Source organism: Trichechus manatus, unplaced genomic scaffold, assembly GCF_000243295.1.
Source record: "Trichechus manatus latirostris isolate Lorelei unplaced genomic scaffold, TriManLat1.0 scaffold00170, whole genome shotgun sequence".
NCBI lineage: Eukaryota > Metazoa > Chordata > Mammalia > Sirenia > Trichechidae > Trichechus > Trichechus manatus.
The window spans coordinates 1,542,370-1,566,608 of NW_004444106.1; the positions used below are offsets into that span (position 1 = coordinate 1,542,370).

General features: G+C 48.5%; 1 protein-coding gene across 1 annotated transcript in view; it reads right to left on the reverse strand.

Annotated features, from left to right (window-relative positions):
- Nucleotides 1-24,239, reverse strand: part of GSG1L (GSG1 like) — a 94,408-nt gene that overhangs the window by 44,247 nt on the left and 25,922 nt on the right. The gene's annotated exons all lie outside the window — the stretch shown is intronic.

Consider the following 24,239-nt stretch of genomic DNA (forward strand, 5'->3'; position numbering starts at 1 on the left):
TGGTACATGCCCACATTGGAATACTACTCAGCCATAAAGAGAAATGAAATCCTGACACACGCTACCACATGGATGAACCTCAAACACGCTATGCTGAGTGAAATAAGTCAATCACAAAAGGATAAATATCGTACGATCCCACTTACATGAAATGACAAGAATAGGCAAATGTATAGAGACCAGAGTTTATTACTGGTTACCAAGGGCTGGAGGAAGAGAAAGAGGGGAAGCCTAAGCTTGGAAAGTAGTGAGTTTCTGTTTATGATGATGAGAAATCTGGCATCAATTAAGGGTAATGATTGCAAACATGATTAACGTAACTGAAATCTCTAAGCCATGTACCTAAAAAAGGTTGAATTGGCAAATGTTGTGTGATAAATATTTTTACAACAACAAAGTAGCTGCTGATACTGCTTATATACAGCGAAACACCTCATGGGATTTGTTTACTTGGTTCGTAAGTTTAGGGTCATGACTTGTGGGACATTCCTGTCAATTGGCCTAATACTGTTTTTAGTGCTTCTGTTTGACTTCCTACTTCATTGTATAGTGCATGGGGTCTTAAAAGCTTGCAAGCAGCCATTCAAAGCACAACAGTTGGTCTCTATTTACCTGGAGCAGCAAAGAAGAAGGAGAGTCAGGAATCCAAGGAGGAACTGGAATGCATTTTTAATTGCCTCCATAAACAAGTGCCTCCTTTACCATTAGACCAGAAGAACCGGATGGTGCTGGCCACCATTACTGAACATTTTGATCAAATCCTGATCAAAAAGGTGAAAAAAATTTCAAATTCTCATGGAATCTGAACTTGCTGGAGCCACTGAGGCTAGATAATCCCCTGAAACTATTACCCTCAATTACTAACCTCAAACCTAAACTACCCCATGAAGTCATCTTTAAACCAAACAATAGTTTAGTTTAATTAGTAAGGAATGTTTGCCTTGAGTATTGTGCTCTTTTAAAGAATTATCTATATGTGAACCTTAGGGGGCAGTGAGTTCATGTTAATGGTGGTGAAATAATTTGGAAAATGATATTGAGAAAGGTAGCACAACTTGAAGAATGTAACCAATGTCACTGAAGTATATATGTAGAAACTGTTGAATTGGTGTATGATTTGCTGTGTGTATTTTCACCAAAAATTAAAATTAAAAGAAAAACAACAACAACAACAAAAAACTGGCATTGGGCCAGAGCTGGCTGAAATCAGCCAGGATAGGAATATTTACACCATAGAAATTGGCAAACACTACAAATCAGAGTTTGGTTTATTTTGTTTGTTTTCCCGGAGAGCCAGTTTTAAACATTTATCGTCAGACTACTGGAACACCTCAACATTGTTTTAGGTTTCATATTTCCCTTATTTTTGGTGAGTCAGGGCATTTTTTACATGTTTATTAACTACTCCTATCTCTTCTATGAATGTGCCTGTCTGTCTCTTTTGTCAATTTTTCTTTTGGTTTACTTATCTTTTTCCCTATCTATTTGTAGAAATTCTTTATATACTCTGGATATTAATCCTGTTTGTTGCATAGGCTATTGTAAGTTTACTGCTTGCTTTTTTTCCATGCACAGCACCTTATGTCATACGTTTTTACATTTGATATGGTCAAATTTGTCAGTCTTTTCCTTTTTGGTTTTTGATTACTGTGTCTAGGAAAACCAAGATCATAAACACATTATTCTATATTTTTCTAACATACTTACAGATTTTTATGTTAATCCACCTGACATTTATCTTGGTAAGTAGTGCAAAGTAAAGATCTCAATTTTTTTAAAACGAGTACTTAATTGCTTTGAACCATGGTCCATTTTTTCCCTACTGATTTGAAACAAAACCTTTATATCATATTCCAAGCTCCACATATACACAGGTCTACTTCCTTCTGCTCTACTGATACTTCTCTCTCTCTCTCTCACTTTCTCTCTCTCTGTTCCTATGCCAATACCACATTGTTTTAATCATCATAGCTTTAAAATGGAGTTTGTTATCTGGAAGGAAAAAGTCTCATTTTTTTATTACACCCAGTGCTCGTTCTCTCTAGGATTGCCACCCTACCCAGAAGCCCTGCCTATTCAGAAGGACCTTGATTCCTTCCTCAGCCTGTGCCAGTCCCTTTTCTGAGGACTGGACCTTGCTCTCCAAACCCTCTGCTGTTGCAGCTTCTTTAGTTTCTTCCACTCTATGCCAGTCAGCTTGCTGTCCGAGTTATGTGACCTCTCTGTGCCTTAGTTTCCTCATCTATAAAATAGAGATGGCTACAGAAATAGGAAATTCCAATGAGTGTCCACTAATGAAGAAAAACATTCATGAGAACGACCTTTCCTCATATAAAGACAGTAGGGACATAACAGTACTTTCATACACAAGAATTAGCAGCTAGATCCAGAAGCTGGACAGAACCCATTGGCAGAATAATTAATTTCCTGAATTCTTAGTTTGGAAGAGCATTGATTCCTGAATTGAATTCCCTTTATTCCCAAATATGAAAGGCCCTGCTTTAAGAAAATTCAATAAATGAAAATTACAATTCACTCAAAGATAGGTCAGTGAGATTCTCTGATTGCATTTTAAAGATTCTGCTTCAAAACTCTGATCCCCACTCAAACTTCTGGGAGCACGTCTGTTCTGTGAAGTCTGATCCACCCGTAAGCATCTGTCCTGTGATTCTTCAGCAGAAGGAATCGTTTCCAACTCATCTGAATAAAAAACGGACTTTCTGCTGAGTTTTTGCAACTCTGAAATTAGCGACGACCAAATGAATCAAACTTTCCTGCCGCTGCTACTGGGTCCTGGCTTGGACTCGCGTCAAGAAACCCATGGCTATAAATCTCTCTTGTCTTGTGATTTCTGGAATCTTCTGTCCTTCTGACACACCTGGTGGGGGGCCTTGGAGAGCTTTGCAAAGGGGGACGGGGTGGCCATGGGGCCAGAGCTGGGCTGAGTGTGGTGCCACCCAGAGCCCAGAGCAGGAAGAGCCATGGTGGGTCCTGGCCATACCCCACCCCACAAAACTTCACTGGTCAGATTGAGGGAGCTAAATTCTGTTGTCAAGTCCAGAGGGGCTGGTGTGGGACCAGAATTAAGAGACAATGCCAAGAGGGTCAGAATGTGACCCCCAAGTAAAGCAAGGGGGAGGCAAGGTGAGAGAGAAGATCCAGTTTCCAGCTCTGCAAGTTACCAGCTGTGTGACCTTGGGTAGGTTACCTCACCCTTCTGTGCCTCAGTTTCCTCACCTATAATATGAGGATAATAATAGTACCTACCTCACAGACCCACCACCTGTCTGTCAGTTTGTCTTTTGTGGTGGCTTGCATGTTGCTATGATACTGGAAGCTATGCCCCCGGTATTTCAAATACCAGCAGGGTCATCCATGGTGAACAGGTCTCATTGGCACTTCCAGACTAAGACAGACTAGGAGGAAAGGCCTGGAAACCTACTTCTCAAAATTAGCCCATGAAAACCCTATGAATCACAGCAGACTATTGTCCAGTATAGCGCTGGAAGATGAGCCCCCTAGGTTGGAAAGCATTCAAAATACACAGTGGCCACAACAAGGGACTTGAGCACACCACTGATCAGGAAGATGGCACAGGCTGGGCAAGTTTTTGTTCTGTGGTACATGGGGTGGCCACGAGTCAGGGTCGGCTCGACAGCAGCTAAGAACAACAGTCTCATAGCCTGATATGAGAATTACGTGATTCACATTTGTAAGACACATAATAAGCCCCATATAAGTGTTTTCTGGATGGATGAACGGATGAACAGATGAATGAATGAATGAATGAGACCCACTATATAGGACTACTAGACTGCATGCTAGCCCAGGGACAAGTCTGTTTTGCTCTCCACCGAACCCCTGCACCTAGCACAGTGCCTAGCACATTCAAACCAAATCTGTTGCCGTCAATTCCAACTCATAGTGACCCTATAGGACAGAATAGAATTGCCCCATAAGGTTTCCAAGGAGCAGCTGGTGGGTTCAGACTGCTGACCTTTTGGTTAGCAGCCTTAACACTTAAGCACTGCGCCACCAGGGCTCCCCCTAGCATATAGTAGGTGCTTAATGTGTGTTTGTTGAATGAATAATGGGCACCGATTACCAAATGGTTGGGGGTGCTTGGCTAGCTGGTATAAAGGTCTAGGGTCTGGTATATGGGAATGGGCTAGGATAAGGCCAGATGAGAAAACTCTGGCAAGCACACTGTCTACATGGGCAAACATCAGAGTCATCATTCATTCATCAATCAGTCAACAAATATCGATCAAATGCATTTCATGTGCCAGACACTTCCAGGGACAGAGAAGGGCTGAAATAGACAGACAGGTGCCCTGCTTTCAAGGGTCCCAGATTCTAGCAGAGAGAGCCAGAAAAGTACATAAACTAGCAAGGAGAAGTCAGGTAGTGAAAAGTGCCAGGATGAAAATAAAATTGGGCAAAGTGATGGGGAGTGCTTGAGGGGTTGACCGCCTCAGATGGGGCAGATGGGGAGGGCTTCTCTGCGGAGGTGGCATTTAAGCAGAGGCTTGCATGGGGAGATGGAGGCAGCCACATGGAGGTCTGGGGAAGAGTATTCCAGAAGGAGAGAACAGCTGGTGCAAAGACTCCAAGGCAGGGTGGAGCTTGTCCTGTTGGAGGAAGTGAGAGATATGTGGGATAGAGTGAAAAAGAGAAGGAGATGAGGTCAGAAAGGTGGGCAGGGGCCAGGTCATTCAGAACTTTGCAGGCCCCACTGGTTTTTATTCTAAGTGTGACGAGAAGACATTTGAGGGCTTTAAAAACCCATTGCCTTCGAGTTGATTCCAACTCATAGCGACCCTATAGGACAGAATAGAACTGCCCCATAGGGTTTCCAAGGCAAGGCTGGTGGATTTGAACTGCCAACATTTTGGTCAGCAGCCAACCGCTTAACCACTGTGCCACTAGGGCCCCTTGAGGGCTTTAAGCAGGGGTCTAATTTATGTTTTAAGATCATTCTGGTTCCTACATGGAGATTGTCATGGATTGAATTGTGTCCCCCCAAAAATGTATGTATCAACTTGGCTAGGTCATGATTCTCAGTATTGTAGAATTGTGTACCATTTTGTAATATGATGTGATTTCCTTATGTGTTGTAAATTCAATCACTATGATCTAATAAGTTGAATTAGCAGCAGTTATACTGATGGGGTATACAAGATTGGATAGTGTCTTAAACCAATCTCTTTTGAGATATAAAAAAAGAGAAGCTAACAGAGACACATGGGAACCTCATACCACCAAGAAAGCAGTGCCGGGAGCAGAGCGAGTCCTTTGGACCTGAAGCTCCTGCACTGAGACGCCCCCAGACCAAGGGAAGACTGATGCATCACAAGGACCTTCCTCCAGAGCCGACAGAGAGAGGAGGCCTTCTCCTGGCGCTGACGACCTGAATCTGGACTTGTAGCCTACTGGACTGTGAGAGAATAAACTTCTCTTTGTTAAAGCCATCCATTTGTGGTGTATCTGTTACAGCAGCACTAGATGACTAAGACAGAGATGAAAGATGGTGGGGAACAAGGGTGGACGAAGACACCGGCTAAGCGGCCGCGGCAGCAGAGGCCTACAAAGGCATACTGGGCGCCATGTACCTGCCCTGGGCAACGCTTGAGGCAAGGTGAGAATGAGCAGTCTCTACTGGCCATCACAGTTTCCATGGCCGGCTGTGAGAGATCATTCAGCAATTTAACACTCATTGCCCTGGGCGCTGTTTTCCGTAGATAGGCCCCTGTGTGGGAGGGATCCAGCTGAGCTGCTGTTGCTTGGACTAGATCTGTTGGCAGATCTGGGGTAGGTTTTGAAGGCAGAAGCAACAGGATTTGCTGATGGACTGGACACAGGGAATGAGGGCTACCTAGAGTCTAGAAAGACCTCAGGGTTTGGGGTTGATTCAGCGGATGATGGTGCCGTTTACTAGGATGACAAAGACTAAGGGAGGATGAAGTTTGGGTGGGTGGAATCCTACTTGGGCCATATTAGGTTTGGAATGTCTATTTTACATCTGAGCAGAGAATATCAAACAAGCAGTTGGATATATGAGTCTGAGGTTGGGAGAGTAGTGGGAGCTGGTAATTTAAATGCATGAGTCATTGGCATACGGATGGTATATAACACCATAGGACTAGAAGAGACCACTTGGAGACTGCAGGAAGAGAAGACAAGGGTCGCAGGGTCAAGCCCTGGGGCAAACTGATATTTAGTTCTTCAGCCAAGTAGGCGGGAGTTGCAAAGGAGGCAGAGGAGGAGAAGCCAGCAAAGTACAAGGAGAAGTAGTGCCATGTCGCCAAGGCCAGGAGAAGAAAGTACTTCAAGGAAGAAGGAGTGACCCCTTCAGTGGCATTAGGTGACAGATGTGATCTCAGTGCAGTGGTGGGACAGACGCTCATTTGGAATGGGTTAGAAGAGAAGATGGTCAAAGGAATATAGAGAATGCTTCCTGCAGCGAAGCATTTCCTGCTTCCTGTGGAGAAGCAGGAAAAAGGGGCGATAGTTTGAGGGGGTATAGAGCTCATGATGGGAAATGCTAGATGCTCAGCTCGAATGACTAAGGCAAAAGGGAGAGACTGCTGGTGCAGAGGAGCGAGAGGGCAATTGCAGAAGCAAGGCAGCGAGAAGGCAATCGGAGCGGGGAGGGGGTTTTCCATAGCACAAGGGGGCTGGCCTTTGCAGGGGCACCTCACCCAGGTAACAAAGGGGAAGAGAGCAAGTGAGTGCAGATTCCAGGACTTGGGTAGACTTGGTGATGCAGGAAGAGGTGCCTGATCTGCTTCTCTCCTCTCCACCAAGCCTGAGGCTAGGTTACCAGTCCAGAGTGAGCCCAGGTGGGTGGGCGGGGAGGTTGGAGGAGTGAGAAGAAGGTGTAAAATAGTCTTTTTGGAGAGTGGGAAATCACAAAGACACCGGGGAAGTGCAGTGGGCTTGCTGGGCAGTGTTGCATGCCCATGTGAGATTGACCCTCATGAATTTAGAGTTGAGGCCAGGTGGCATGACTACAGGCTTGTCTGCAGCCACACTCAGGTGGGGAGAGAAGAGTCACCCTGCAATGCACATCGGAGCCTCCTGTGTCCAGGGACACGCAGGAGTGCCAAGCCGAAACTCCCCAAAGCATCCCTGTTGTGGGTTGCTGGTTCCTGGGCATCTCTGAGGGTGTAGTGGACCATAGCCCAGGTTAGCTCTTAGGAGGGAATGCTCTGCGGTGTGGGTGCTGCCTGCATAAGGATGCAGTGATGCTGAGCTGAATCCCAGACTTGCTCTTGCATCTGGCCCGCTCTCGTTTGCAAGGGTTGGATAAAATATTATGCCAATGTCATGCTTCATTTATTTGAGATATCAGGGAGCTCTCTGATTAATTAATTTATAATAGAGTTTACTGTTAAAGATGCTGTCTAAGTTATTACTCAGAGCACTCAGGGCACATTCATGTCTAAATAAATATTCCTGTTTATGCTGGGCACTGATCTGGGATTTGCCAGCATTCCATGCGTTTCATGGCAGGCAGGTGAGAGGTGGAGTGACGTGTGGGAAGTGAGAGGTGGAGTGACTGGTGGGGACCCGGGGGAAGCTGGAACCAGGTGGGATGAGCCTGCAAGGGCAGCCTGGCATTCGGTTAGTCGCCGGGCATATATTGAGCACCTGTTGTGTGCCAGGCTTTCTTCTGGGTGGGGAAGATACACCTGGGAACAGGTGACCTGCCCTCCCGGTGTTGCCAGTGGGGTGGGGGAGAGACGAGCAAATGGGTCGCCGGACTGTGTGGTCATAGTAATAACGGGGGGTTGGGAATGCTTCAGCCAGGCTCAGGGTGGGGAAACCGGCAGAGGCTCCTCGAGGAGGGGACATGCAAGACGAGAGCTGATGCGTCAGAGGGGAAAGAGGGTGGACAGGCATGGAAGCAGCTCCCAAAGAAGCCCACAGGCAAAAGTGGTTTGCTGAGACTGTAACAGGCAGTGAGCAGGGCCCATAGGTGGTGAGAGGTGCCGCCGGAGGGATAAACAAGGGCCTTCATGAAGAGTTCTGAAGCCATCTTAAGGAGCTTGGACTTTACCCCGAGGGCAATGGGCAAGGATTACGAATTATAGGCAAAACCCATAAAACACGTTGAGTTGATTCCAACCCACAGTGACCCTATAGGACAGAGCAGAACTACACCGTGGGTTTCCAAGGCTATAATCTTTACAGAAGCAGACTGCCACATCTTTCTCCCGCAGACCACCAACCTTTCCATTAGCAGCCAAGCACTTAACCACTGCACCACCAGGGCTCCTTAATGGTAAGCAAGAGAGCGAGAAACCACTGCACCACCAGGGCTCCTTAATGCTAAGTAAGAAAGCGAGAATCAGACAGGGTTTTGAAAGGCCCCTCTGGCCTCTTTGTGGAGAAGGGATTAGAGAGAAGGCAGGAGGCAGGGGTGCAGGAGGGGCAGACACAAGCCTCCCACAGAGCAGACACGCCCAGAACGATGGCACCCACTAAGATGCAGGAGGAGGTGGGGGTTGTGGGCAGGCTGGTCAGAAGGAACCCCAGAGTTACTGCCCCCCAACACCCGCCCTGGCTGATTCCTTCCCAGCAAACCCTCAGCACTGGAGAAACCTGAACAGGGAAGGACTGGAAGAAACTGGGAGGAACTGGGACAAGTTGTTGGGACTGACCCAGTTAACATCAACCCTGAAATCTTCCCCAGAAAGAAAACTGTGAGACGGTCAAGGCTGGTATTTCCTGACACCAATCATCTGGCTGCAACTGGACAAAGTAAATCCCCTGTGTACACACATCTAACAGATTCAGATGTTCGTCCCAACAGAGACCAAAGAGCTGCCTCTCCCCTCGTGTGTCTCAGCCTGGGGTGGACGCCCATGGCCAGGGATGCCTGTACTTCAAACCCTGAAGTGATGAGCGATGCGGTTTAAAGCATCCCAGATCTATTTTTAAAGTACAGACTATTTTTAGACACTCTCCCGAGAACCTGCAGCCTCTCCTGGTAGCATATTTCAGGGTTTTAAAAAGTTCTTCCTCACCCAAAAACTAAAAGCCCATTGCCGTGGAGTCGACTCTGACTCATAATGACTCTGTAAGTCGGAATCGACTCCACGGCAATGAGTTCCTCCTTACACATAACCTAAATCTTTCCAGCTTCAATTTAAGCTAATTTTCTGCTCTGCCCTCTGAGGACCAGGGGGATGTGCTAGTTGGCATCTGCTTGAGAGGAATCTTTCTGGCGCTCGGCAATTACCGAGCCGCCCCTCAGCATCATCATCTCTGCACTAGATCGTTCCAATTACCCTGCCCTTTCTCCAAAGGTCCCATTTGAGACCACTTGAGACACTAGCATCATTCTTGTTTGGATTCTGCCCATCGCTTCATTTGCCTTTTAAAGTGACGTGGCCCAAATTGGAGGCGGTGTTTCATGGGTGACCCTCCAATTTCAAGTCATCAGTTCACTGAACCCCCCACCATCATGGTCCACCCCAGCCACCCCAACCCAGCCCTGAGGTAATGCTGACATGCGAACCCAGGGGATCATGGGCACAGACCCCTGGAGGAGGGGGTTAGAATGAGTCTGGAGTCCATGACCCCAATTCCTGGTGGGTCTTGGGGTAGCCCAGGACAAAATTGGTGGTGGGATGATTTTTGATATTAATGGATATGTCCCCCTGCCCCCCACACTGCCTGTTACCCTCCTTCATTTGGGTCACTAGACCTAAGACATCCACTGCCTCAGGGCACAGCTGTCACTGAAGACCGGGAGAAAAAGAATCAAACTCCTGACTTTGGGGATTTCAAAAACCAACATCCAGGTGCTCGATGAAAAAGGTTTGGAAGAACAAATGACCAGACAGAGCTAGTTCCTCTTCCCCTTCCACCTGGAGCTCAAGTAAAGGTGCTCGCCTGGGGGGAGTAGAGAAAGGGCAGGAGGAGGGCAAGAGGATGGAGGATCCCAAGGCAGAGGCATTGAAATATGTAGACAAGAGCAAGGCAGCCTGCACTTCCAGGCCCTTCCATGACATCCCCTGGAGCCACATGAACGCGAAGTCAGCACCTGCAAAGGGGCCGTTTCCCACCCAGGTGGGCAGTGGACACCCTAGGAGGGAGGCCATGTGCCCATCTATTTGATAGCTCTGGATGAGAACTGGTCACAGACACAGCGGTATATCCTTGAGCACTATGTGGAGAGAGTGATGTCTACCTGTGTCCCTTCGTGTGACTCTTCATGTGGACTAGCTTCCATTTTGATAGTTTTCGGTACTCATAAGTCCCCTCAGATGGAGGTGGGCTTTCCCACCTAGAAGATGATGGTGTGGGGAAGAAGAGAAAATCCCTGGCCTGTGCTTGGGTGGGAAAGAAGAAAACAAACTGGAGATCGCACATAGCCAGGACAGAGGTGAGAGGTGATGATTAATGTTATGTGTCAATTTGCCTAGGCTATGATTCTCGGTGGTTTGGCAGACACTCTGTAATCACGTTCCATTTTGTGATCTGATATAAGCAGCCAATCAGTTGAAAGAGGTGTTTCCTTAGGGGTGTGGCCTGCCTTCAGTATATAAATGGATGTTCTGGCAAAGCTCACTCTCTCTCGATCCTGCACTCTTCTTGTCTGACCTCTGGTTCTTGGGACGTAAGCCTGCAGAAGCCTCTGGTTTGCTGCCTGACCTGCAGATTTTGAATTCGTGAACCCCTGCAACCCCGTGAGCCAGCAGAGGCCTCCAGTATGTCACCTGACCTGCAGATTTTGGGTTCATAAGCTCCTGCAACTATGTGAGCCAGCAGAGGTCTTCAGCCTGTCGCCTGACCCACAGATTTGGGACTTGCCAGTCCCCACAGTTGCATGAGCCTGTTCCTCACAATTGTGTGGGCCATTTTCTTCAAGTAAATTTCTCTCTATAAATATTTATATATGTATCACTGGTTTTGCTTCTCTGGAGAACCCAGACTAAGACAGGACCCTCAACAGGTACACACCGAGTCACAATCCTGCCCCTCTCCTCCTTCCTTCTCTCACATCTCTTCCGGGAAATTCACACACCAAAGTGGTCTTGATATTCTGCTCAAGACTTGGACTTTGGACAAGGCTCTGTGGGAAACAGCCTGCGACACTCTGGGCCCTGTCTGCTGTGTAGTGCCTTCTCAGCCGGCCTCACAGTTACCACCCGCCCCCATCCTCTAGGCCCTGCTGCTAACAGATCCCTGTGAGCTTAGAAACAGCAGGGTCGGGGAGGGATGATAGCAACAAGCAAATTGCAGGGTAGAGGAGACAGCAAGCGTAGACAGCTCTTTCAGGCTATAATTACCTGCTGAGCTCTCCTCATGTCCACCAGACTACAATGGACTACAAGTTAGGGGACCATACAATTTATTGCCCAAGCCAGGACACTTTGAGAGTGAAAGAGGGCACTATTAAAGATTACTGTTGGACAACAGGAGTACAGGGCACTCAATAAATGATGGCAGAATGAATGAATGAATTCGGACGTCCACTTGCGAATGTCCTCTAGCCTTCACGGAATGCTTACCCTCTACCAGGCACATTTATACCCATTGTCTCTTTGCTCTACACAGCAGTCCTATCGGTGTGCTCATTTTACAGATGAGAGAAGTGAGCCGAGGAGAGATTAAGTGCCTGACAGATAGTGGGGAATTCAGGAATAGAATGCAAATCTCTTACTTGCCGAACATTCATTCATTCATTCCACAGATGATTCTTGAGCATCTGCTAGGAGCTAGACACAGTGCTGAGGGCTGGAGAAAGAGATGCACAAGACAGACGTTGTTCCTGCTCGCTTGAAGCTTACAATCTAGTGGAGGAGACCAAAGACCACCAGTAAGAAAAACTGTCAAGGGTCATGGGAGTTAGGGAATGGGAGGTCCGAGGGCCATAGGAGCCGGCATCTGAAGTCCTCTCTTCGAGGCACCAGGGAAGGCTTTCCTGAGGTGGGGCTGTTTCAGTCAAGCCTGAAGGATGAGGTGGAGTTAACCGGGTTCAGGGCTGCCCGAAGTGCGGGGCACAGCCCTCTGGGGGGCTCAAGATTATTTCAGACCAAGTTTCTCAACCTCCCCACTGGCAACATTCGGGCCAGATAATTCTTTGTTGTGGGGGCTGTCAGGTGCATTGTAGGATATTTGGCAGTATCCCTGGCTTCTACTTACTAGATACCAGAAGCAACCCTTCCCCCAAGTCATACAATCAAAAATGTCTCCAGACACTGCCAAATGTCCCCTGGGGAGCAGAACTGCCCTGACTGGGAAAGATGCTACTTGAACATTTTTACAACAGTAGCATTTTTATTTTTACAGCTCCTTTCTACTTCTTGCAAAGTGATACTGGCTTTCATTTCCACTAGAGATATGAAGCCTGGACCTCTTTCCCCTAGATCAGGGAATGATTGAGAGAAAAATGCTAAGTAAATAAAGCTGTCCGTGGCACAGGGGTGTGGCAATGGTCGTGAAGGAGAGAGCTCAGGACGGAAGTGGGAGAAAAGCTGAAGCAGGGGAAGCGTGCTTCCAGGAGAGTCCAGGCTGTGGTGTGTCCCAGCGTTCTGTGGGGGCAGACCTTAAAAGTACACGCAACTCACATGACATGCTTGGGAGTACCTGGGGAGGCGCCATCTTGGAGAGCACACCAGTCCTCTCCAGGCCAGTTGTCCTGCAGCTTGGCAACAGGTGACACTCTCTCTGAGCCCCAGAGGAAAGATGTGGCTTAACTTTGGGGAGCCATGTTGTATGGAAGGTAAGAATCTTTAAATGCTAGAAGCGTACTCTTTGAGGCAAAACGCTGGCATTATGAAAAGCCCTGGGGGCTCTGAAATCAGTGTGTTGGGGGGTGGTCTCCCATCTCACTTTCCTTCTGGGGCAGAATACCCTTCGCTTGGGCTTTTAGCTCTCTTTCTGCCTCTGTTTCTCTTTCTCTCTGTGTCTCCCTCTCTGTTTCCTCTCTCTCAAGGTTATTTCAGACCAGATTTCTCAACCTCGGCACTGTTACCATGTGGGATCAAATAAGTCTTTGTTGTGGGGAGCTGTTCTGAGTATTGCAGGATGTTTGGCTGAGAAGTAATCATCCCCCAAATTACACAATCCAAAACGTCTCCAGACACTGCCAAACATCTATCTTGTCTACCTCTCATTATGTTTCGCTCTCTGCCTCTCCCCATCCTTGCCTCTCTCTTTCTCTCTGTCTCCCCCCCCCGCCTCCATGTCCAAGTTACAATTAGGACTATTCACTATATTCAGGTCTCAGGCGATGGGCTGCCCCTCCCCTCCCATCTTGCCCATGCAGGACCCCGACCTGCCCAGAGAAACCTCCACAGGCTTGGGGCTGAAGTCTCAGGCCCACTTCACCCGTGTTGCTCGCCCCTTCTGCCTCAGCAGAGAGCGGATCTGCTGCTGGCCCTTCATAGTCAGCCTCGAGAACATTCCTCCCAGGCTACCCTTCCATCCCTCGGGCCACGTGAGCTGAAATGCAAGTCCTACTCTTCTGGCCAGTTAGGTTTTAAGTGTTCTGAGCTTCCACACTTCCTTGCAGTGACACTGTGATACCATCAGATTACCTTCACTGCTCAGAAAGCTGCCTGTGCATTAGGAAAATGAGGGGATGAGTGGCTGCTGTGCTACGAAACCTCCAGAGAGCAAAAAACGACAGCCCCTCCCTTACTCGGAACGTTACAGTTTGCCAAGTACTCGACAAGCTCATGGCTCATGTCATTTTTGCCTTATCCCAGGAAGGGCAGGCTTGGCTACACTCTATTTGACAAATGAGAGGGTGAAGCTCAGAGAGGCAAAGCAACCCAATCAGGGTAACACAGCACCAAAGAGAAGTATATTTTAGTCCAGGTCTGCCCAACTCCAAGTTCTGATGTTTCCCCATTCCATCACCGCCTCTTCCATTCATTCATTCATCCATTCATTCAACAAATATTTATTAAGCACTTACAATATGCCACGCTCTCTTCATGGTTCTGGGAATAAAGGAATATATTAGACAAACGAACACGGGTTCATGGAGCTGACGTTCTTACACAGGAAGATAGAAAATAAATGAAAACAGTTTCATAAACACTCTGAAGGACAAACACGGGGTGGGAGGAGAGTGACTGGGGTAGTTGGTTTGGCCAAGGAAGTCAGGCAGGCCTCTCTGAGAAAGTGGCATTTAAGTGGAGACCTGGAGAATGAGGAGCCGGAGAGTGCAGACCTGGGGGAAGGAGGTCCAGACAAGAGAATGACAAGGTCCTGAGGTGGGAATGGACCCAGTGTATTCACAGAAAGGAGGCCAGGGCAGGGAAGAGGTGAGTGAGGGGGGTGAGAAGTGGGGGTGCTGATCGTGGGGCTGGAGGAGGAGGGGATAGGCACTGTGAGGAAGCCACTGGGGGGTCTTGAGGAAGTATGTGGTCTGGGGGAGAAGACACTGTCAAGAGACTATGCTGGCTACTGTGCAAGGTGGTCTCTCTGCAGGCCCCATATCTTTTCCTGACCTCTAGCTCCAGGGGCCCAGGAAGCTCACAGACAGAGGCCCAGAAGCCAGTGGGTTCAGGTTCGCTTGCCCACCTCTGTTCTGGAACCAGACCCAGACGGCCCAGGGTGATGGAACACGGAGCTAGAGTGAGGTGTGCCATGAAGCTCAGAGGGGTGTCACAGCACATCCCTCAGTCCCCCTCCAACCAGCAGGGCACCTGGCAGGTGCTGAGGCTCCATCAAGGTCAGAGGCTCTGAGATTGCGGGGCCTGGGCAATGGAGGTGTTGTGGGGGCAAGCTGAAGGACGAGCAGCAGGGCCCCCGGGAGCCCAGGTGTGCGCCCCAGCCTGCCCTGCACCTCACTACTCCTGTGGCCCGGCTTCCATCTGTCACCTTCCTCAGGTGGGTGCTGGTTTTCTCGCCTCTGTTTCGAATATCTCAAACCTTTCGTAGGAGGCAGGCCTGTGACTCAGGCCAGCTGCTTGCACCAAGGGCTCCCTCATCCTCAGAGCGGGGATTAGGGATTAGGCTGGGCCACACCCCCAACTGCAAGGGATTAAGTTTCAGCTTGTTTTTCAGGCTGCCGAGGAGCAGAGGCAAGCGAGGCGAGAGGTTCGGAGTGAGAGGTGGCTCCAAGCAGGGCCCTGGGTGGGCCTCCTGGGCTGAGGTTCCCTGGAGTCTGCCTGCCTGCCCCAGCAAGGCGCAGCTGTGCGGCTGCAGGGACTCCTGGCCACTGCCTTGTTCTCAGGGGCAGGCAGCTGTGCAGGCGCCCACCACCAGGAAGTGGGGTCTTCATGGGTTTCCCTTCCCTGGGCCTAGTCTAGAAGTATTCCCGCATACCCCGACCATACCCCTAAACTGACAGTGGCCTTCCCCAACCCTACAGCTAGGGTCCTGCCCCAACTGCTGTTGTCCTCTAGCACCCTAGGAAGGAGCCCTCCGCCCTCCCTGCATCCCAGACTAGACCATCCTTCCCATCCCCACTTGCTGGCTGGGTCTCTTCCTTAAGCCCACAGGCCACTCAGAAGCTGTGATGGAGGCAGGGAAGGGCGGACCCTGGAGTCAGACTGCTTGGGTCCAAACCTGCCTCCAAAATGTACTGGCTGTGTGACCAGTAAATGCTCTGTGCCTCAGTTTCCCCCATCTAGTTACGAGAATCAGTCATGAGTACATAGAATAGTGCCTGGAGCATAGTAAGCCCTCTACAAGTGTCAGCTGCAATGCTTGTCACTGTCTATTCTCCCCACCACACAACAAGGCTCCTTCGCAGTGCTCTGCATGTCAGACTGGGTCTCCTCGGACGTTGGTATGGACCTGGACAGAGTCTGGGTTCATCTCGTCTCTCTGGACCATGTTATCTCAACCCTACAGGTTTCCATGACCCCTGCAGTTCCCACCTGCCATCCCTAGGCTCCTCCTCTCCCCACCAGACCAAGAAGTAGAGGGTCCATGCGTCCCAACTCAACTTACAATGTATTTACTGATGTCTCTGCTTGATGCTCTGCCTGGCCATGACCTGTCCCAGTGAACGGGCTTCAGGAATGATGTGTGTCATCATGGAGATGAGGCAGAGGGACGAGAGAGCAAATCACCAGGAAGTGTGGTGAGCAATGTGATAGCTGATCTCAGAGGGTGCTCTGAGAGAATGCTGAGTGGGGTACTCACTCAGACTTGGGGGAAGAAGGCCCTGCAGGGTGGTGCCTGGGCTCCATGGTGAATAATACAAAGCTAACATATGAAGTACTGGACTGTGTGCACCAGGTAAGACTTTTGCATGCACCATCTCACTGATTCTGCACAGTAACTTTGTGAGGTGCCCTACTAGTATCTCTGTTTAACAGATAGCAGACCAAGGCTCAGGAAGGTTAAGGATGTACACGGAGGGTCAACTACTCTAGTTCCAGAGTGAGCACCCTTGAACATTTCTGTTGCCCCTTGAAGGGCCAGGTTCTCCAGACAAATGACATCATCACTGCCCTCCCATCCAACCTGAACCTCAGGAGAAGATGTATGACTAAGCATGATGACAAGACAAATGTAAATCTGGCTGGGGGAGAGTGAGGGACTGAGTCATCAGAGCAGAGGCAGCCTTGGGCTGCAAGGGGGCAGAACCCCAGGAAGAGCTGAGATCAGGATGATCAGTCCAATGTGGGGTCCCAGGGGGGCACTAGGTGGTGACCCAGACCTTGACTGCCTTGTCACTGGTTGACTCTTATATGGTCTCCATCCCAGTGGATCTCAGAGCCCCCAGGCCTCTCCAAGCCTTGTAATGTCATGGGCAATATGTGGCTTGGCTTTATTCCAGAACGAAGAGAACAAGGGGACCACAGCCCCTCATGCCAGCCTGCTGCCTGTACCCCCAGCACACCTACCCAGACACTCATGGGCTGCAAGTTTTAAACACTGGCCTGACTCCTGTCCATCATCTCTGGACATGCAGCAGGAAGGAAGTCACTGGGTTGCAGTCAGGTAAACCTGGATTTGAATCTCGGTTCCACAACTTCCTGGCTGTGTGTCCATGGATAAGTCACTTAACATCTCTGAACCCCCATTTCCTTAGCTGCAAAATGAGGGTAATTCCTAATCACATTCACTCATACAACCAATACTTACCGAACACCTATTGTGTGCAAGATACTGTTCTAGTCTTGGGGACACAGTGGAGAACAAGATAGATATGGTCCCTGTCCACATGGAATTGATATTCAAGCTGGAAAGACACAAAATAGACACGCACTATCTCAGAAGGAAACAGAGCAAGATAAAGGGTAACGGGAAGCTATTTTAGATGACGCATCAGGGAAGGCTTCTCTGAGAAGGGACTTCAAAGCTGGAACCTGAAGGATAAGGAGGAGTCAGCCATGCCGAAACCTTGGAAGAGTCCCAGGCAGAGGGAATAACAAGTGCAAAGGCCCTCAGGTGGGAAAGAAGTTGTCATCTCAAAGAACTGAAAGTAAGTCAGTGTGGCTGGAACATGCTGAGCTAGGGGGCGAGGGGGCTCAGAGGGTGGAGAGGGTCCCCTGGGGGAAGCTTTGCAAGGGGGTTTGGATTTTATTCAGAATGCAGTGGGAAGTCATTGGAAGGTTTTAAGCAGGAGAGTAACGGGTTCCCATTTGTATTCATGTTATACAAGAAAGCACAGAGCACACAGTAGGTGCTCGATAAATGCTGGTTGACTCTTATGGTTTCTATCCCAGGGGCCTCTCCAGCCTTGTAATGTTACATGGGTAGTGTGTGTCTGGGCTTCATCTACAGGGAGGAAAAGGAGGGGGCAGCAGCCCCTCACTCCAGGCAAGGTGTCTCTTTCTCCTCTGTCCCCTGGCAGCTTCTACCATCTCCAGCTCCAGTCAGCCACATTCCCAGAGACAAATGTGGGCAAGCACGAATCACTCATTGTCTCAAAACAACCATTGGGGACTTTCCAACTCCTGGGAAAAGCACACAGAAGATGCTGTTTGTGAAGAGAATTTTCCAACATGGAGAATTTCCATCAATGGGAAGTGTCCTCCAAGGGGCTCTTAGACTCCCCAGCCATCTGCAGAGGCAGACCAGCACCAGGAGGGAGGTGCCAGGGATGAGGAAAGATGGGCGCCCAGGGAGACAGAGCAAAAGCTCTTTAGTGTGAAATAACCAGGGCTGGCCGCCAGACCCAGGGAGACCAAGGAAGTCAAAGGCATGGAAGGGCCAAGTGGACTCCCTCAGGGGGGTCAGTGGGACTGCCAGCTCCAGAGGGGAATTTGGCAATGATTGTCACTATATGCACCTTCCTTTTGACCCAGCAATTCCACCTCTAGGGATTTACCCTCAGATATATTTGCACATGTGGGCAAAGAAATACAGGAGAGGATATTCATTGCAGTAGAAGATTGAAAACACCCTGAAAGCCCACCAATAGAGGACTGATAAATTAACTCATGGCACATCCATGCAGTGGAAATCTGTTTCCATCCTTGACCTCACCTCCTGCCCCTCTTACCCTCTCTCACTCCTCTCCAGCCACTGTGGCCTTTGCACTTGCTGTTCCCTTCACCTGGGCCATTCTCCCTGCACATATTCACATGTCCTCTTACTTCACTTCTGTGGCAGGAAGCCTCCAGGATGACCCCCAGTGATCTCTGCCTCCTGATGTTCACACTCTTGTGCAATCCCCTCCCCTGGAGTGTGAGAGGGACTTACTGACTCACCGCTAACAGGAAACGCAGAATTCTGACACTGGGTTTTGAGCTCTCTCTTGCTCTCTCTCGGTGCGCAAGCTCTCTCTTCTCCCTCAGAAAACTTGCGCCAGAGGAAGTCAGCCGCCATGTTTGAGCAGCCCTATGGAGTGGCTTACATGGCATGGCAAGGAACTGAGGCCCTTGGGCCAACAGCCCACATGGAATGGAAGCTGCCAGCAACCAGCAGAGGGAGCTTGGAAGTGGAACCGTCAGCCCCAGTCCTGGACAACAGCTTGACTGCAGCCTCACAAAAGACTTGGAACCAGAGTCACAAGCTAAGCTGTGCTTGGACTCCTGACCCACAGAAGCTGGGAGACAACGAATGTTTGTTGCTTTAAGCTAAGTTTTGGGGTAATTTGTCACACAACAATAGGTAACTCTACAACTTCCTTCAGGGGTCTGCTCAAACGTTCCTTCCCCATAATGACCTCCTCTCCCTCCTCCATCTTCATAGCACTTATCACCCCCTGATATTTTATTTGTCTGTTTATTTATTAAATATCTCCCCCCTACTAGCATATCATGGAGCCCTGATGATGCAGTGGTTATGAGCTCGGCTGCTAACCAAAAGGTCAGCAATTTGAATCCACCACCCACTCCTTGGAAACTCTATGGGGCAGTTCTACTCTGTACTATAGGGTCGCTATGAGTCCTAATCCACTCGACAGCAATGGGTTTTTTTTCAGGTTACAAGCACATCAACTCCCTGAGAGCAGAAACTGCCTGTTTAATTCACCATGGCATCACCAATGCCTAGAACAGTGCCTGACACATACTAGGCACTTGGTAAATATTAACCATGTTAATAATTAGTAAATGAAAAATAATACGTAGATTAAAACACGCAATCAGGAATGACCTTCGAGAAATATTAAGTCAAAAAGCAAGGTGCAGAAAAGTTAAGTGCACCATAACCCCATATATGTAAAAAATATTTAGAACAATTCTGAAAAGGTAGACAAGAAACTGGTAGCAGTGGTAGAGGAAGCTTTCACAAAAGAAGTGTTATCTGACGTTAAGTTTTGAAAGAATGGCAGGAAAAAAGAGGAACAGTATTTTAGGCAGGAGAAACAGCGTTGGCAAAGGCAACAAGCTGTGAGAGCAGTCAGTGCTGGGGAAGTGGTATCTAGTCCTTCCCCTGTCCCCAGGGCTCAGATTCCAGTCCTCTCCATGATAGGTGTGGCTGTGGCTATTTGGAGGCCATATTCCCTGGGCATCAGGGATAATAGTGCAGACCCACTCACTCTGGAGAAGCTAGGGGAGACAGTGACCTAAGGGTCTCGACTATCTCAGAGATGACTCAAACCAAATGGCTGGGTCACATGCCACTGAGCCTTGTAGTCACAGGGCACCATCCATCAAGCCTGCCAAGCTGCTGTTTATCAAGTTATGGTGGACAGATTCTCAGGTGGTCCCGTGATCTCCATGACTTAGTGTAATTAAGACAGAGGTCCCCAGGCTGTGGAAAATTCCACTGTCTCAAGCAGTTTGCTTTACATTAAAATCTTGGTTCCTTTGCTTGACACCCACCATAGCTTTACATTAAAATCCTGGTTCCCCTCCCCTTAACTGCTGCCCAAAACTAGAGGAAATTGGCGGAAACTGGTTTAGGTGCCATGTTGACATTCAGGATAACACCTCATACATCGTAACTTCCCGCCTCTGGGTGGAGTTTAATCATTTTCTGAGCACTCGATGCATGAAGTTATATGTAAACCCTGTTGCACCTGCATAGTATGATTAAGAATGTCACTGATGTAACTTGTATGAACTTCCTATTTATAAACCCCTTAAAAGTAACCTTCCCCCTCACCCTCACTGAGCAGTCTTGGAGGCAGCAGCCCCAACTGTTTCCTTTCCTTGTGCAATGAAATAAAGTCACCTTTCCACTCTCCCACCTTGGTCTCTTGTTTATTGGCTGAGAATGAGTCATGCCAAGCAGAACCTGGGGTTTCCACTTGAGAACATAATCCCTCCCCTTGACTGCAGGTAGAGCTGTGACTTGCATCTAAATCAATAGAATATGACAAAGGTGACAGGAGATGCACAATTACGTTATATAAGACTGTAACACCTCTCTTCTGAGGAAACTTTATCTCCCTTGATGGCCTGAAGAAGTAGGTGGCCATGTTGGGGGCCCGCATGGCAAGGAACTGAGGGTGACCTCTTTGGCCAACAGTCAGCAAGAGACTGAAGCCCTGAAAGGAACCACAAGGAACTGAAATCTGCCAACAACCATGCAAACTTGGAAGTAGATCATTCCTCAGCTGAGCCTCCAGAAGAGAACCCAGCTCTGGCTGACAGGACCCACCCAAGCTGTGCCCATACTCCTGACCCACAGACACTGTGAGAAAATAAATGTGTGTTGTTTTAAGCTGTTAAGTTTGTGGTAAGAGATAACTAGTACGTAGGTAAACATTTGGTGAATACAGTTGTGGGCCCTACGCCAGAACAGACCAGGGCAGGCAGGACAGCTAAGGGTGCAGCTCCAGCTGGCTAGTGGGGCTGGGTCTTATTGCTCTCAGCATAGTTCTTCTGGGGGCACCACGTTTACCTCATGACCCAGGCCACACAGATGGCCTTCACACCTAACTACTCTGCCTGAGACAAGTCCCCTTCAACCCTGAATCCCAGCCTGCTTGACCCAGCCTTTAAACCCATCCTAGCTCCAGCCAGTTTCTTTTTATCAGTCCCTACCCAACTCCGACACAAGGCAGAATAATATAGAGCTTTGGAAACAGACCAAGCGGGTTCATATATGGGCTCCAGCATGTTTGTTTTTGTTATCTCTGTGCGTGCTTGAAATGTATATTCTCTGTTTTGACATTTATTAATTGTATTGTTTGAGTCTTCAATAGTTCAGCTAATTTTTTTTTATCTATTTTATCTCAGTTTCTGAGGGGTGTATGTGTGTGTTAAAAATCTCTATCATTGTTGATTTATCTATTTTTCCCTTATGATTTTTTGAGTCTTAAATTCTATTTAGTCAGATATGAAAGTTGTTAACCCAACTTTTTTTTGGTTCATATTTTCCAAGTATATTTTTTTCCATTCTATTCGTTCTGTGTCTTTTAAAGTGCATCTCTTGTATCGTTGGATCTAGTTGTTTTTATTTATACAAACTGAGTGCTTGGACTTTAAATTGGTGATTTTAACCCAGTTATACTTACTGTAATTTTGATTTATTTCTACAAACTCCAGCACTTACAAATTATGCCACCAATATCTCAGAGGCAGTCCGGAAAGGCAACAGGGGTGTCTAGGCAGAGGCAATGCTATGAATCAGCTCAGGAGAATATCTTGGTTTTGTGACAACAAAAGGAGAGCCCAAACTCCCCATGTTGGGGAAGGGGAAATAAAGCCAACAGCCTGAGGAATTCCTATGATCCTGACCAGCTCCTCCCACCTACCCTGCACAGAGGACCCACAGTGCTTGATGGCTGAGCCCATCCCAGCTGTATTAGGACTCTTACAGTTACAAGGGGTGGCAATACAGCTCAAAATGAATTAAGAAATAGAGGAAATATGTTAGCTCATGTAACTTAAAAGTCCATGGATCATTTGGCTTTAGGTATAGCAAGATCCAGGTGCTCAATGATGAAGTCAGGAATCCGTCTCTTCCTCTCTCACACTCTGCTTTCTTCTGTGTGGTTTCATTCTCAGGTATGTTTCCTACAGATGGTGGACCCATCAGCTCCAAGCTTCTGGTGTCCCACCAGTTGCTGCAAATGTCCCATATTAAACCTCATTGGCCTGGTTTGTATCACATGTTCATCCCTCAACCAATCATTGTGACCAAGGGGATGAAATGCTCTGATTGGCCAGGCCATGGGCCCACTTCTAGAATGGGAATGTAGTGTAGTCAACATGGACCATGAGTAAAGAAGAGATGATTTCCAAGGAAAATCATGCTGTTCTGAGCTGAAGAAAGGAGTAAAGGATGCTAAAAATGCAATACCATGGACATCCACTATAAACATTAAGACATGGAAACAATCAGAGTCGGAGGACCCGCATTCTTTCACAGCCACATTCCTGCAGTTCTCAGCAAAGGAGTCCCCACAAGTCAAAGTCATCAACTGCACTTAATCTTCTCAAGAGTGGTTGCCCTTCCCCCTCTGCCTGCCCGCAGTCACTACCAAGAAAAGTGTTGAGAGATGAAATTATCGAATGATCTTTAGAAAAATATGACGCTGCTTCAGACCAGACAAATCTCAGCCTCTTGAACCATGAGACAACCAAAAACCAGGAATGAGACCAAAAAGGCTTTGAAACTGCAAAATGCTGGTCACAAAGCCTGTGTGTGAACTTGCAGGAAAGCTCTAAGCCTCGGCCTACAAAGCTGGGGACCCAACCCTGCTCACCAGGACCAGGGCTTTCCCTGATGGCTGCATTCTGGCCACCAGGTGCCCAGCCCAGGTTGTGTGTTGACCACTTGCAACACCGTAACTCCACCCAGAACCCAGTCATTCATTCATTGACATTCACAGACGCTCCCTCTGAATCCCATTGGGCTCCAGAAACACCAAGATAAACAGAACACGGTTCCTGCCTTTGGGAGGCTCAAGGTCTGGTTGAGGAGACAGGTATGAGCTGTTGGGGCTCCTTGGAGTAGAGGCCAGCTATTATGTCTGTTGCCTGAGACCAAAACGGCATCACCCTACCCACTCTTCTGTGAGCCAGTCTGGCCCACCTCCACACACTGGCCCCTGGCCACACTGAGCTCCAGCCTAGCAATCTCCTGAGGTTCTCCCTGCTTCCTCCCTATCTCAATCCTGTGCTACTCCAGGTACACCAGGCTCCTGACCCTTTGTCTTTCCACTCCTACCCTGGCCCTTGAAACTTGTTTTCCTAAATTGGATTAATCAAGACCAAGAATCATCTTTACTTTATTCTCCTGGTCACCCCGGGGAGGGCCTCTGCTCCCAATGTCACCTGAGACTCAATATGGCTGTTTGTTTGGCTTGACCAGGAACTATACAGGCCTTCTTAGCCCCTGGGGGGTTCAGATAACTGCCACATGGTGAAGAGTGGAAGTGGAGGTTGCCACACTGGATAAACATGAACAGCAGGGCTTGGATGCTTCTCTCTCTCTCTCTCCTTCTATCTCTACATACCATGAAAAGCCGCAAGCTGCCACAATATTACCAATTGTTACACACATAATTATAGCTGCCCAATTCTGTGATCCAACCCTGTTCCAGGCACAGTGCTAAGCACTTTCTACAAGCTCACTCCTTAAATCCTCACAGTCCCCATATGACAGGTATGATTACTATCCCATTTTGGAGACGGGGTAACCGAAGCTCAAGGAAGATAGAAACTTTGAGCAAAGGCACACAGCTGATGGTAAGGACAGGATCCATACCCAGGTGGTCTGCCCTTCATCCCACCTGTTTTTGCTTCTCGTCTTCACCCTCCCAGGCCTTCGATGGAGCACTTGTTAGGGAGTCCCCAGCCCCCATCCAAGAATGGGATCAGGCTAAGGAATGTTGCTCATGGGCTGACCACCTCCGTTTCCCACCAGTGGCCCACTCTGACCCAGGTACAGAGGAAACAGCTGCTATT